Raw genomic sequence first — 13,652 nt, forward strand, 5'->3', positions numbered from 1 at the left:
GAAAAAGGAAACAAGCGAAGTTTAACATACTTATTGGTTCTAGCCCTATTAATGAAAGTGGTACAGACCAACTCAAAATCTGTCAAATGCTGGTATGGACTCTCAGAATCCATCCCGTGAAACAAGGGTATCACAGATAACATACCATGCTTAATTGTGAAGTACGGTGCATCTTATGGTAAAACAATGCAAGAAGGTGTAGATATGCGTGTAGGCTACAGAAAATCCTGAAGTGTACGTGGTGCAGGTGCAATTATAACTCCCTTAAAAATTTCTTCAAACATATCACTCAAATCAATTTCAGAATCATTCATAAAAGTAATAGGAGAACAATCAAATTATGTACTCTGTGTGTCACTACTAGTGCTAAGTGAGATTTTAAACAATCTATTTGAAAGATCTCGGACCCAAGGCATCAAACATCAATGGAAATAACAGAAATTCACCAACACAGCAGCAAACAAGCATGAGCAAAATGTTCAAATTTTTCAATTTTTTATTTTTTATTATTTATTTATTATTATTATTTAAATTAAAAATAAAAAATAATCAAAAAACACAAAATTTGAAATTAAATCTGGCACTCCCCGGCAACGGCACCAAAAACTTGACTCACTCTAAAAATAAGCAGTTCGGAAGCTATCTCTAGTATAGGAATTCAGTCGTATAATACTTAGCCTGAGGGTTAGATCGTCTACTCAGGGAATGTAATCTAAGTCCAAATTTCATGTAATTCCAACAGAAAATAAGAAACGAAAGGTTTACTGAATACATTTCAGACTTGATTTTGGGACGTTGAGAGATTTTTTTTGACGAATTAAAACAACATGAAATTTAAATTATGAATCCTAACACGCACTAAATTTAACAACGAGAAATAGAAAAATGCACAATGAAATAATGAATGAAAAAATTAAATATGAAACACAACCCTACGTTTAATCAGTCGAGCAAGAAATAAATCCCATGTTTGAACTATGGACAAAAGACTAAAGATGATTACGTAACTTAAGCATGCAACTCTAAAAACCTCAATCAAACACAAAAAGATAAACTATAACACAATCAAGAACTTAAATTTAACTCTTTAAGAACTTAAACAATGAACTAAAACACGATAAAATTCAGGCTTTAATTAAACTGAAATTAAAATAAATAGAACCTAACAAAATTTAAATTCTATAGAAGATTTTTTTTCTTTTTTTAAGAGACCAAATCGAACTTTAACAAAGAAAAAAGTAACCCAACCAAAAATTAACTCTAATAATAATATTAAATAAGAAGAGAAAGAAAATAAATTGACTTTAATAATAATAACCCAAAAAAGATTTAAAAGCCAAAAACTTTAATAGGAATTCAACTAAAGATTAACAATGTTTAATCAACTATTTAAATGCAAGAATAGAGAGAGAGAGAGAGAGAGAGAGAGAGAGAGAGAGAGAGAGAGAGAGAGAGAGAGAGAGAGAGAGAGAGAGAGAGAGAGAGAGTAGTTGGTCGTGTGAGAGTTGAAGCAGCAGCAGCCTCGGGTGAGCCTTCAGAAGTAGCCACACGTAGTAGGAACATCAGGAAGGGGAAGGGATCTTGGGTTCTTGGGTTGGCAAAATACATCAGGACCTCTCGAGTTCCCTGGGATGGCAACAGCATGTAAGGGATGGGGGCTTCTTGGGTTGGTCTCTAGCAGCAGCAGCAACAACACTAGACGGCAAGGCAGAGAGGGAGAGAGCCGATTGAGGGCGAGAGGGAAAAGAGAGGAGAAGAGAAGAGAAAGAGAGAGAGGGTTGAGAGTTAAGAGAGAAGAGGCAGAGAAAGGGAAGAGAATTTGTGAGGAAGAGAATGAGAGTTAGAGAGGGAGAGAAGATGAGGCAGAGAAGGATAGTTGAGGAGTGAGGTGTTGCCCTCTGCTGAAAAAAAAAGACTTTTAAAGACCCCCCCCCAAAGAACCCTACTCTCCAGTGCACAAGGAGGACCCGACCTCACGTGCACGGGTCCTCACGTGCATGGCCGGGTCAAATCAGTCTAAAAGGTTTTTTTTCTTTTCTCTTCTTTTCTTTTCTTGTTTCTTTTTTTTTTTTAATTTATTTCCTAGCGCACAAGCCCAATTTTGACATTCCTAAAGCTCGTAGTTCTCAAGGCTCAAAACATAAAAGTTGTAGAGCATTTTCTCAAATTTTCACAGCATTTTGAATCACCTCGATCGGAGCTCAGATGGGAGAATTATGCCGAGATTATGAAGTAATGTCGGCTTTAATATCCATAAATTACCCTACAATAATAAAATACCAAAAATTTATAAATTATTCAATAAAACTCAAATATTATAAATAGAGTGCAATGTTAAAATATTGAACATAATTAGACATTTAATTAAAAATATAATTGTTAATGCATGATTTTAAATACCTAATTACGCAATTTAGGCGCGTAATCAACATACACATGGATACTCATGAGCTTGAGCATATATATAAGAAAGAGAAAGTTTTGGAAATAAACTTATATGTATAACGAGTGATGGAAATGAGAATCCGGTTAGTTAATGATATGAGAGCACGGTACTGGTTCTAGTGATTAAGCTAGTGCAACCACACAGCTTGTGGAGCGTGTAGGTATTGGAAGTAGATTGAGCCTTTGTAGAGATGTTGACTGCCCCTAGGTCTGGATTAGGCTGCGGTGGGCCAATCGTACTACAGATGAGGTATTTTGATTTAACCTAGTAAGCCAACTAGGGTTAAGTCCTGCCTTGGGGCCGCACAACTCTCTCATGTGGGGTTATTACATTATGATGATATGAATGCATTTCCTCATTACAGATGAGATACACTCATATGATTGTACTTTGAAAGATATGTTATATTAGCCTAATAAGGCTTCATCTCTTGTTTTGATGGTAACAAATGAAGGAAAGGGTTGATGACATTGTATGTTCAAGTAATGATGTTTTTAGGCAACTTAGAAAGCCAAAACCAACAAAGCTTCGAAAGATCACCAACAAGCTTAAAAGTGCGCGATGTGTCATGAAGTGATCAGAAAGGGAAGCTCAAAGACATCTGAAGATGGAATGAACTCAAAGCTTCAAGATGGCCATGAAGTTTTCAAAGAACAAGAAGTGTTTAATTTGTTAGGAAATCTTCATGTAAGTACTTCAAAGGTAATAATATCATTATGAATGAAATGAAGCTCATTAGGGGACATAAATGGACTTAGAGACTTAATATTAAAACCCCGGAAAATATATTTCAAAAGTAAGAAAGCAAGGAAGCCAAATATCTTTGAAAAAGAAAGAAGGAAACTGATTTTGTTCTGTCCAGGCGACCGAGGCGTAATCCTCAGGCGATCGAAAATTTTTGCTGAAGAAACTTAAAACAGGCAGTGTCTTCAGGCGCCTGACCCTGTAACTTCAGGCTCCTGAACTCACTTCAAGTGATCGAGGTTGCACTTCAGGCAACCGAAGTAACGCAACGGGCAGATTTTTTAAACTTCTAATTTTCAAATCTAATTGACTTGCGCCCCAATCTTTTTAGAAACTTAGAGGGCACCCCAAGTAAACTTGGGCAGCATGAAAGTGAAGTTTTTAAAGTCTATAAATACATATTTTATGGTCTTCACATAGACACCAAGCAATTGAACATTTTTTCAAAATCTCTCTTACTCAAAGCTCTTGCTATTTACTCTAAGTGCTGAATTGCTGCGAATTTCTTGGGAAATTTCTGAGCTTTTACATCTTCTCTGAAGTATCTGATTTAAGTTCTTGATCCTCATCAAAGAGAAGTAAACCGGTGATATTTACATTGAGCTTCTTACTTCATTCTTTTAGTATTTTGAATTTGAAGTATATTAGTTTCTAAAGTGTACTAATTAGCTCTTTGTGCAAGCATTATTTGTATGCATTTATTTGATTTATTTCTTGTAGATTGACGATTCCAAGGATTGTTTGGATCGTTGGCTAAGCAAGGGGATATTGCTTAGAGATGCGGACTCTAGCCTAGTTAAGGAGTGATCGGACGAGGGGATATCGTTTGGAGAAGGCGGGCTCTAGCCTTAACCAAGGAGTGTTGTAAAGGTATTGTTCCGCCTGTCAAAGGAACATGTTTAGTGAATCCTTTGGTGGTTTGGCGAGTACGCAGGCTGGGTATAAGCCAAACCTCGTAAAATCTCTGTCTCACTCTTTATTTCTCTACTCTTTATTTTTAGTACATATACAATTGCGTGGATGGTTTAATTGATAAACATACAAACTACATAATTTGAAAGTTAAATAAACTTAAGGTTCAATTTTGATTTGGGATTGTGGAAACTGAAAGGGAGTACGTTGGTTAAACCTTACTTTGTGGAAACTATACGGTAGTACGTTATTTGGTTAAACACCCAAAGATAAATTTACTAAGAGTTTATTTGAATTCTAAATATTTGGAAAGAGTGATTGGATTTTATATTGAACATCATATTGAAGAAGCAAATTCATTAATACAGGGTTTGATTCAAATTCACTACAGGGCTGCAAACCAAACAAAAACTGAAGGTTAAATTGTTTAAAGTTTGATATTGATTGGAGTGTGTTTATATTCCAAGAGTACTGAATCTTGAATGTTTTCATCAATCTAAATAGTGTTGTAGTTATCTTAATCTTGACTTTGTTGTTTTGCTTTCCAATTGTGTTTGATTGGTTTGGATAGTGTGGTTGAAAATTGGATGTTTAATTAGTTGTATTGTTGATTGTATAAAAGAAACCAAGTTATTGTGTGTTTGACAAATTAAACAAACAAATCAAAGAATTGGTTAAATAATAAAAGAAGTTAAGTATTCTCCAAAGGAATTAAAAGAAAGTTTTTAAAATCTCAATTCACCCCCCTCTTGGGAAGCTATCCTAATTTCAATTGGCATCAGAGATGGGTTGTAGCAAATCTTAATCAGTAGCTATAAAAAGATCTTAATGGCTAACTTAGGCGTAGCTCCCTTTGGAGAGGGACAATCTTCAACTGGGCCTCCAATCTTTTGTGGACACAACTATATATTTTGGAAAAAGAGAATACAAATATACATTCAAACCATGGATTGGAAAGTTTTGGAGGTTGTCATGGAAGGTGATCAAATTTCCACTAAGATAGTTGATGTAAAACAAGTCCCTAAGGAGAAAATTGATATGAAAGACTTAGACTATAAGATGCTGCAAGTAAATTCTAGTGCTATGAATGCTCTATATTGTGCTTTAGATGCCAATGAATTTAATAGAGTAATGACTTGCAAATCAACTAAGGAAATATGGGACAAGCTTGAAATCACTTACGAAGGCACCATAGGTGTTAGGGATAATAGGATCGATATGCTTACAAGTGAATATGAAGCGTTTAAAATGAACTCGGATGAATCCATAACTAATATGTTTACTAGGTTCACTCACATAATTAATTCCCTAAATGCACTAAGAAAAACCTACACTACTTATGAATTGATAAGGAAAATTCTTAGAGGGCTGCCACCTAAATGGGAACCAAAAGCCACTGCTATAATTGAAGGAAGAAATTTGAAAACCATTTCCTTAGATGAGCTTATAGGTTCTTTACTCACATATGAAATGACAATGAATGAAAAGAGTAGAAAAACCAAAGCCTAAGAATCAATAGCCTTCAAAGCCTTAAAAGACAACTCAAGTAGTGAAGAAGAAATGGATGAAGATGAAGTAGCCTTCATATCTAAAAAGCTAGCAAGGATACTAAGAATTATAAACAAATTCAAGAGAAGAAATCAAAAATCTGAATGAGATGAATAAGAAGAAGAAGAAGTTAGCAAGAAATCAAAGAATAAAACTCCTACGTGCTACCATTGCAACAAAGTTAGACATATTAAACCAGAATGTCCACTACTAAAGAAAGAGTCTAAGAAGAAAAAGAAAAAGGCCATGAAAACCACTACTTGGGACAACATGAGTACAAGTAGTCTGGAAAATGAGTCAAGTGACCAAGAGGTTGCTTATTCGTGCTTTATGGCTTAGGACAATGACGAAAGCTCCTCATCTAAATCTTCAAATAATTCTTGTAGTGATAAATCCGATGATGAGAGCATACCATCTTATGAAGAACTTCAAAATGACTTATTCAAAGTTCATAAGATGCTAATTAAAGTAACTAAACAAAATACTTCATGGAAAAATATGAATGAAGGAATAATGAAAGAGTTAGAATCTCTTAAAACTGCAGAAATAGAAAAGGATTCTAGAATCAAGAAAATGGAAAGCAAGAATGAAACTGACAAAAGAGTTAGAAGCTAAACTCCTTGCTGAAAAAAAAAAAGATTTAAAAATCAAAGAATTAGAAAGCAAGAATGAAAATATGATAGAAGACCTTCGATCCCTATCATCTATTGAATATAAGAAAGATATATATATTTCTGAATTAGAGGGTAAAATAAGAAAATTATCTCTAGAATTAGAAAAACATTAAAGGTTGACAACAAGAAATAGATAGAGTTAAATGATCTCAAAAATCAGATTGAAGATAAAGAAAAGATCATCTATAAGTTTACAAAAAGAAAAACAAACTTTGACAAGATAAGAGGCTCACAAAGGATGATTCTAAATAAAGAAGGCATTAGTTTCAATGGAATTGAAAATATAAGGAAAAAGAAACTTTATATCGGTAATTTTTCAAAAGAATCCAAAGACTATGCAACCACATCTAGTAATGCCTACACGAATACAATATGCTATCAATGTAAGAAAAAGGGGCATATCAAGTTTGAATGTCCATTCAAAAGAAAGGGTGTGAAGACTAAACAAGTATAGAAAATAAAAGAAACATCCCTTAACAAATCAACAGGAACCAAGAAAATATGGGTACCAAAAATGAGATAATAATTTCATACAAGAAAAATGAAATAAGGAGTAGAAGGAAACATAAAGGCTGGATGTTCGAAATAAAGCAAAAATAAAATCTAAAATTTTATAGCATAAGTGTTGTTAAAAGAAAAATAAACATCAATAAAAAGAGAAACTTGAACCATTATACAATAAGGGAAATAAGTTAGAAAGGTTCAAAACAAGGAAATAAGGAAATTTCAGAAGTAGAAGAAGTTTAGTTGACTGAGCTGATGACTTCAGGCTCCTACATGTACTTCAGGTGCCTGAGCTCCAGACCTCAGGCGACTGAACAGCTATTGCCTGTTGAATTTTATCCCAGAAAATTCTTCAGGTGCCTGTACTTATTTTTTAGGCGCCCGAAGTCACGGATCCCCTTAATATTTAACGCGTGAAACCCTATTTTTTCTTAAACTTCAGGCTCCTGAACCCTGGTATTTCGCTCACCTTAGTTTCCAACACCAGAAATCCTTCAATCTCCGACACTAAAACCTTTAATTCCAAGCTCCTCAGTACGATCACACCCATTCTAGGGTTTGATAAGAAACCAACTGTTGCTCCAAGAAACCTTCACGATGCCTCGAACAAAGCAAACAACGAATCATGGCTCATCCCCTGGTAGAGATGATCCGAATATCAAATATGGCTGGTTTCCTATCAAGCTAAACATCTCTATAAGACCCGACTCCTTACAGTTGAACCAATATTTGGTAAGGTGCTTGATCTTCAGTTCTTCAAGATCGAATTCCTCGAAATTTTACCTTTGTTCAGAAACATAGAATGGAAAAAATTTATTGAGTACCAAGCCAAAGGAATCTTTCCCAACCTGATAAAGATTTTCTATGCAAAATGACTCCTGGGGAAAATTCCTTAACAACCGATGTGAAGGGTAAGAAAATAGTGCTTTCACCTCAATCCTTAACATCCATCTTGAATATCTCTCCTGGAAGTTTTGAATGCCCAACATTAGGACAATCATGGATACTCCAACAAGACTTTACACCTGAGAAATTTTTGCCATTAGTTATGGAGAATCAACCAAGTTACTTTGGGCATCCACCACTGTATAAACAGTGAAACCTAAAAGCTCAAATTCTTCAAAAAATTATCACCAATAACATTTTACCACAAGCTAGATCCTATAACCATCTTTCATATGCCGATTGTTTCGTTATGTGGTGTTTGTTAAAAGAAAAGAAACTTGACTTAGCCAGTCTTATCATAAAATGGATATGGGCTAAGCTTGATGCATCTCGAATAACTCTCCCTTACGGTGGAGTTCTCATCCTTATCTTTTCAAAACTAAGTATTGCCTCACTAATGGACTTATTTATCAAAAGGACTAGATATGAACTTTTTACTTCAACCACTCTCAAACAGATGGGATATGAGAAACGAAATCAGGAGTGGCTCTTAAAGACAATGGAGGGCAGCTGCTGCACCTCCTCCTTCACCTAAGGCTCAATCACATGGTTCAACATCTAAAGCTCCCTCATGGTTCACACCGTTCTATAATGAATTCACTTCCTTTAGACGAGATATGAGTGAGGGTCTTAAAACTCTACAGGATAACTATTCCTCCTTAGACTAGCGTCTTATGCGCATTGAGTAGATTCGAGATAGTTCCTCACACGGTGATCCTATGGACACTAACTCCATACCCTGTAGCAATGATTCATCAGCTGAAGAATCTGAAGAAGACAAAGAAGGAGATGAAGAAGAAGAAGAGGAAGCTGGTAATGAAGAGGAAGAAGATGAAGATAAAGAAGAAAAGGAAGAAGACGATGAAGCTTCTAATAGTGCTGAAAGAGATGATGATTAAATGTTCTTACCTCTAAAAATGTAAACTTAAAAACAATTTCTTATTGTGATGCATTGTATGATTATATGTCACATCGTAGTGATGTGTTTTGGTTTGTATTACTTATAACTTTTTGATGATGCTTTGCTCTTTGTACTAAAATTTGTATCCCTTTTTGCATGATGTCAAAGAGGGAGAGATGATTTAGAGAGCTAAAATATAATGTTGAAAATGCTATATGTTGAAAATGCAATATGAATGCTATATATATATGAGCTTTGCAAAAACCTTGTGAAATTTTAACATTTCTTTAACATAAGTTTTGGCTTACTTTAAACATTACTTGAATCTATGCTTATTGTAAGGGGGAGCATTCTACAATTTCTATATTTTTTCTCCTTATTTGTCAACATCAAAAAGGGGGATATTGTTAACCTAATAAGGTTTTCCCTTTTTGGTTTGATGGTAACAAATGAAGGAAAGGGTTGATGACATTGTGTGTTTAAGTAATGATGTTTTCAGACAACTTAGAAAGCCAAAACCAACAAAGCTTCGAAAGATCACCAACAAGCTTAAAAGTACGCGATGTGTCATGAAGTGATCAGAAAGGGAAGCTCAAAGACATCTGGAGATGGAATGAACTCAAAGCTTCAAGATGACCATGAAGTTTTCAAAGAACAAGAAGTGTTTAATTTGTTAGGAAATCTTTATGTAAGTACTTCAAAGGTAAAAATATCATTATGAATAAAATGAAGCTCATTAGGGGACATAAATGGACTTAGAGAATTTATATTAAAACCCCGAAAAATATATTTTAAAAAGTAAGAAAGTAAGGAAGTCAAATATCTTTGAAAAAGAAAGAAGGAAACTGATTTTGTTCTGTCTAGGCGACCGAGGTGTAATCCTCAGGCGATCGAGGACTTTTGTTGAAGAAACTTAAAATAGGCAGTGTGTCTTCAGGCGCCTGACCCTGTAACTTTAGGCTCCCAAACTCACTTCAGGCGACCGAGGTTGCACTTTTGGCAACTGAAGTAACGCAATGGGCAGATTTTTTAAACTTTTAATTTTCAAATCTAATTGACTTGCGCCCCAATCTTTTTAGAAAGTTGGAGGGCACTCCAAGTAAACTTGGGCAGCATGAAAGTGAAGTTTTTCAAGTCTATAAATACATGTTTTATGGTCTTCACATAGACACCAAGAAATTGAACATTTTTTTCAAAATCTCTCTTACTCAAAGCTCCTGCTATTTGCTTTAAGTGCAGAATTGCTGCAAATTTCTTGGGAAATTTCTGAGCTTTTACATCTTTTCTGAAGTATCTAATTTAAGTTCTTGATCCTTATCAAAGAGACGTAAACCGGTGATATTTACATTGAGCTTCTTACTTCATTCTTTTGGTATTTTAAATTTGAAGTATATTAGTTTCTAAAGTGTACTAATCAGCTCTTTGTGTGAGCATTATTTGTACGCATCTATTTGATTTATTTCTCGTAGATTGATGATTTTAAGGATTGTTTGGGTCGTTGGTTAAGCAATGGGATATTGCTTACAGAGGCAGGCTCTAGCCTAGTTAAGGAGTGACCGGACAAGGGGATATCGTTTGGAGAAGGCGGACTCTAGCCTTAACCAAGGAGTGTTGTAAAGGTATTATTCCGCCCGTCAAAGGAACATGTTTAGTGAATCCTTTGGTGGTTACCCAAAGGCGAGGACGTAGGCTGGGTATAAGCCGAACCTCGTAAAAATCTCTATCTCACTCTTTATTTCCATATTCTTTATTTTTAGTACATATACAATTGCGTGGATGATTTAATTGATAAACATACAAACTACGTAATTTGAAAGTTAAATAAACTTAAGGTTCAATTTTGATTTGGGATTGCGGAAACCGAAAGGGAGTACGTTAGTTAAACCTTACTTTGTGGAAACCATACGGTAGTACGTTATTTGGTTAAACACTCAAAGATAAATTTACCAAGAGTTTATTTGAATTGTAAATATTTGGAAAGAGTGATTGAATTTTATATTGAACATCATATTGAAGAAGCAAATTCATTAATATAGGGTTTGATTCAAATTCACTACAGGGCTGCAAACCAAACAAAAACTGAAGGTTAAATTGTTTAAAGTTTGATATTGATTGAAGTGTGTTTATATTCCAAGAGTACTAAATCTTGAATGCTTTCATCAATCTAAATAGTGTTGTAGTTATCTTAATCTTGACGTGGTTGTTTTGCTTTCCAATTGTGTTTGATTGGTTTGTATAGTGTGGTTGAAGATTGAATGTTTAATTAGTTGTGTTTTTTATTGTATAAAAGAAACCAAGTTATTGTGTGTTTGACAAATTAAACAAACAAATCAAAGAATTGGTTAAACAATAAAAGAAGTTAAGTATTCTCCAAAGGAATTAAAAGAAATTTTTTAAAATCCTAATTCACCCCCCTCTTGGGAAGCTATCCTAATTTCATGTTACCTTGTACACAGAAATATTTGTTGAGTATGATTATATATTTTTTTAAAAATATATATAGTAATATATGTATGTATGTATGTATGTATGTATATGGATATGAGAACAGATTTCCCTAATTCCCCAGTTAAATAAAATATTTTTTTATGGAAATGATGTGATATATTAAAACTCATTGCCACACACTGATAATTACTTATTCCCACTTTTTGAGAGGTGTCTCACCCCAAAGATCTTAAATATTTCAGGAAATTCAAGCAGTCAGGCGTAGCAAGCTCGAAGATAGAGGTGACGTAGTTCCTATAGTTTAAAGTATGTGTATTTTTTTTTAGGAGTGGGGATATGTTGTATAATCCTTAGGATATTAGTCGGATTTTTTTTTTAGAGAGTTATATGTACTTCTGTGAGGACTCTAGAACTCTGGTATTGTACATAAGGATTAGAAGTATTATGTTTTCCGTTGCATTGACTTTGATGATGATATTATGGTAATAGAGATGTATGGTATATATAAATGGTTGAAAAATTAGGGTGTTACATCTAAGTTCTAACTTCTGGCTAACTCGTAAACTCCCTTAGGTTTAGAGTTTGATGGATTGGGTAGTCTACGGGTGGCAGCCATGTGCTACTGAGAATTTTCAGCCAAATTTTAAAAGAGAATCCTAGCCTCGCTTTCGTGCTTTGTGAGGAAAGTACCTCCGCACGACGCATCAACCATGGACCTATCTCTCTTAACTAACCCTTTGTAAAAAGTTTTAACTAATTGCCACTTGGGAACCTGATGATGTGGGCATTTACAGAGCAGGTCCCTAAAGCGCTCCCAGGTCTCAAATAAAAGTTCCCCATCCATTTGTGTGAAACTTTTGATTGCCCTTCGCAGCTGATTAGTCTTCCCGATTGGGAAATACTTTTTCAAAAATTCATGCTGCATGGTGGCCCAGTTGATCATCAAGTTCGGCTCTAAGGATGTCAACCAATATTTGGCCTAATCTTTCAGTGAGAATAGAAAGAACCTAAAACAAAAGGCGTCATCACTGAAATTAGGTATGCAGATGGTGGAGCAAATCTCCAAGAACTCATCGAAATGCTAATAAGGATTTTCGGTGGGATTCCCATGAAAGTTGGGCATCATCGAGATGATTGAAGTCTTAATCTTAAATTGTGTCGCCTAATCATCCGAGAACCGGATGCAGGATGACGATGTGTATGTATTAGGTACAAAGTAGTCCCTAAAAGGCCGAAGGGGTTGCTTTCCTACCACAGGTAGGCGAGGAGCGTGGGGTTCCGGGATTTGTTCAATGGAAAATGGTGGGTTATTTTTAGCCTTGGCTTTCAGTTTAGATGACTCAACCTTCTTTGGATTAGAGATAGGTTTCCTAAGGGACCTATGAGATTTTTCAATCTCAAGATCTATAGGAATTATCTCAGGTTCCAAAGAACGCAAACCAAGCATACACACTTATAGGCACAAATATTCATACTTCAAAAATAAAGAAAATAAAAATAACAAACAGTGAAAATAAAAGGAGAGCAAATCAAAAGAACAAGACAACAATACTCTAAAGTGGAAGTTGGCTTATAACCATAGTCAAGTTCTTGGCAACGACGCCAAATTTTGGTAGGCTCGCCAAGGCTTGGGTCCTTAACTACCAAAAATAATATCTATAAAACCTAACAATCCCAAGTTTAGTGGAAAGTGAGTAAGTCGGGTATCGATCCACGGTGACTTAAAGCGCAGTTATCGAACCACTTCCGAATTGGTTTATTATAACATTGTTATGAAAAAGAAGTAAAAGGTGGTATTTTTCAATGGGTGGAATCTAACCAACTGCTAGAAAGAAATTAAATGAAAGCAAGTAAATTTATATTAACCCTACTCCTACAAAGCAATGTTTAGACATGAGTATAGTTTAGGATGTTGTTCTTCTTACTCCAAGTTTAGTGAGTTTACTATACTAAACTAACCGAAAGCCGGCTAAACAATCCAAGGAGCCGTTTGAGGGCATAGAGTAGCAAGGGTGCCCTAGTCGTTCGAAGCATGGTCGGGAACCATAGTATACTCCATCTCAACGATCACAGGAACCTCTATGGGAGACTGTAGCCTAATACGTGTACCTGATTGAAGCAATAGAGGTGCTAATCTTGTCACTAAACATCATCACAATCTAAACCATAAATGAAAGCAGTATAGGAAAGCTGTAAATGAAAGCATGTAAAAAGATCATCCCTTTGCATTCATCATGTCTGTCACTAACGCCAAGAAGTACAAAAGAAGACCATGTAATGTACATTGGAAAACACATGAATGCCGCCAGTTATCACAGGTCATCGGACACTTCATGCACATCCCAGAAATCTATACTACTCCTAATCTAACTTGGCTCTCAATGACGTCTTAGGTTTTTCACTATCCTAAGAGAGGCCAAAGAGGAACCCAAAGCTTGTGTTCGTAATGAATACTTACAGGCTCTAGGGTTTACAAGGTTTGTTTTACAAGTTAGGAAAGTTTGTAGCAAATCTAGCGTAGAAGATCGTC

General features: G+C 35.2%; 1 non-coding gene across 1 annotated transcript; it reads left to right on the plus strand.

Annotated features, from left to right (window-relative positions):
• Positions 1–11,892: 11,892 nt before the first annotated feature.
• Positions 11,893–11,998, plus strand: LOC131159023 (small nucleolar RNA R71). The gene has a single exon (XR_009137637.1). It is a non-coding gene; the product is annotated as a small nucleolar RNA R71 (small nucleolar RNA).
• The last annotated feature ends 1,654 nt before the right edge of the window (positions 11,999–13,652 follow it).

The sequence above is a fragment of the Malania oleifera genome, chromosome 6, assembly GCF_029873635.1.
Source record: "Malania oleifera isolate guangnan ecotype guangnan chromosome 6, ASM2987363v1, whole genome shotgun sequence".
Lineage (NCBI taxonomy): Eukaryota > Viridiplantae > Streptophyta > Magnoliopsida > Santalales > Ximeniaceae > Malania > Malania oleifera.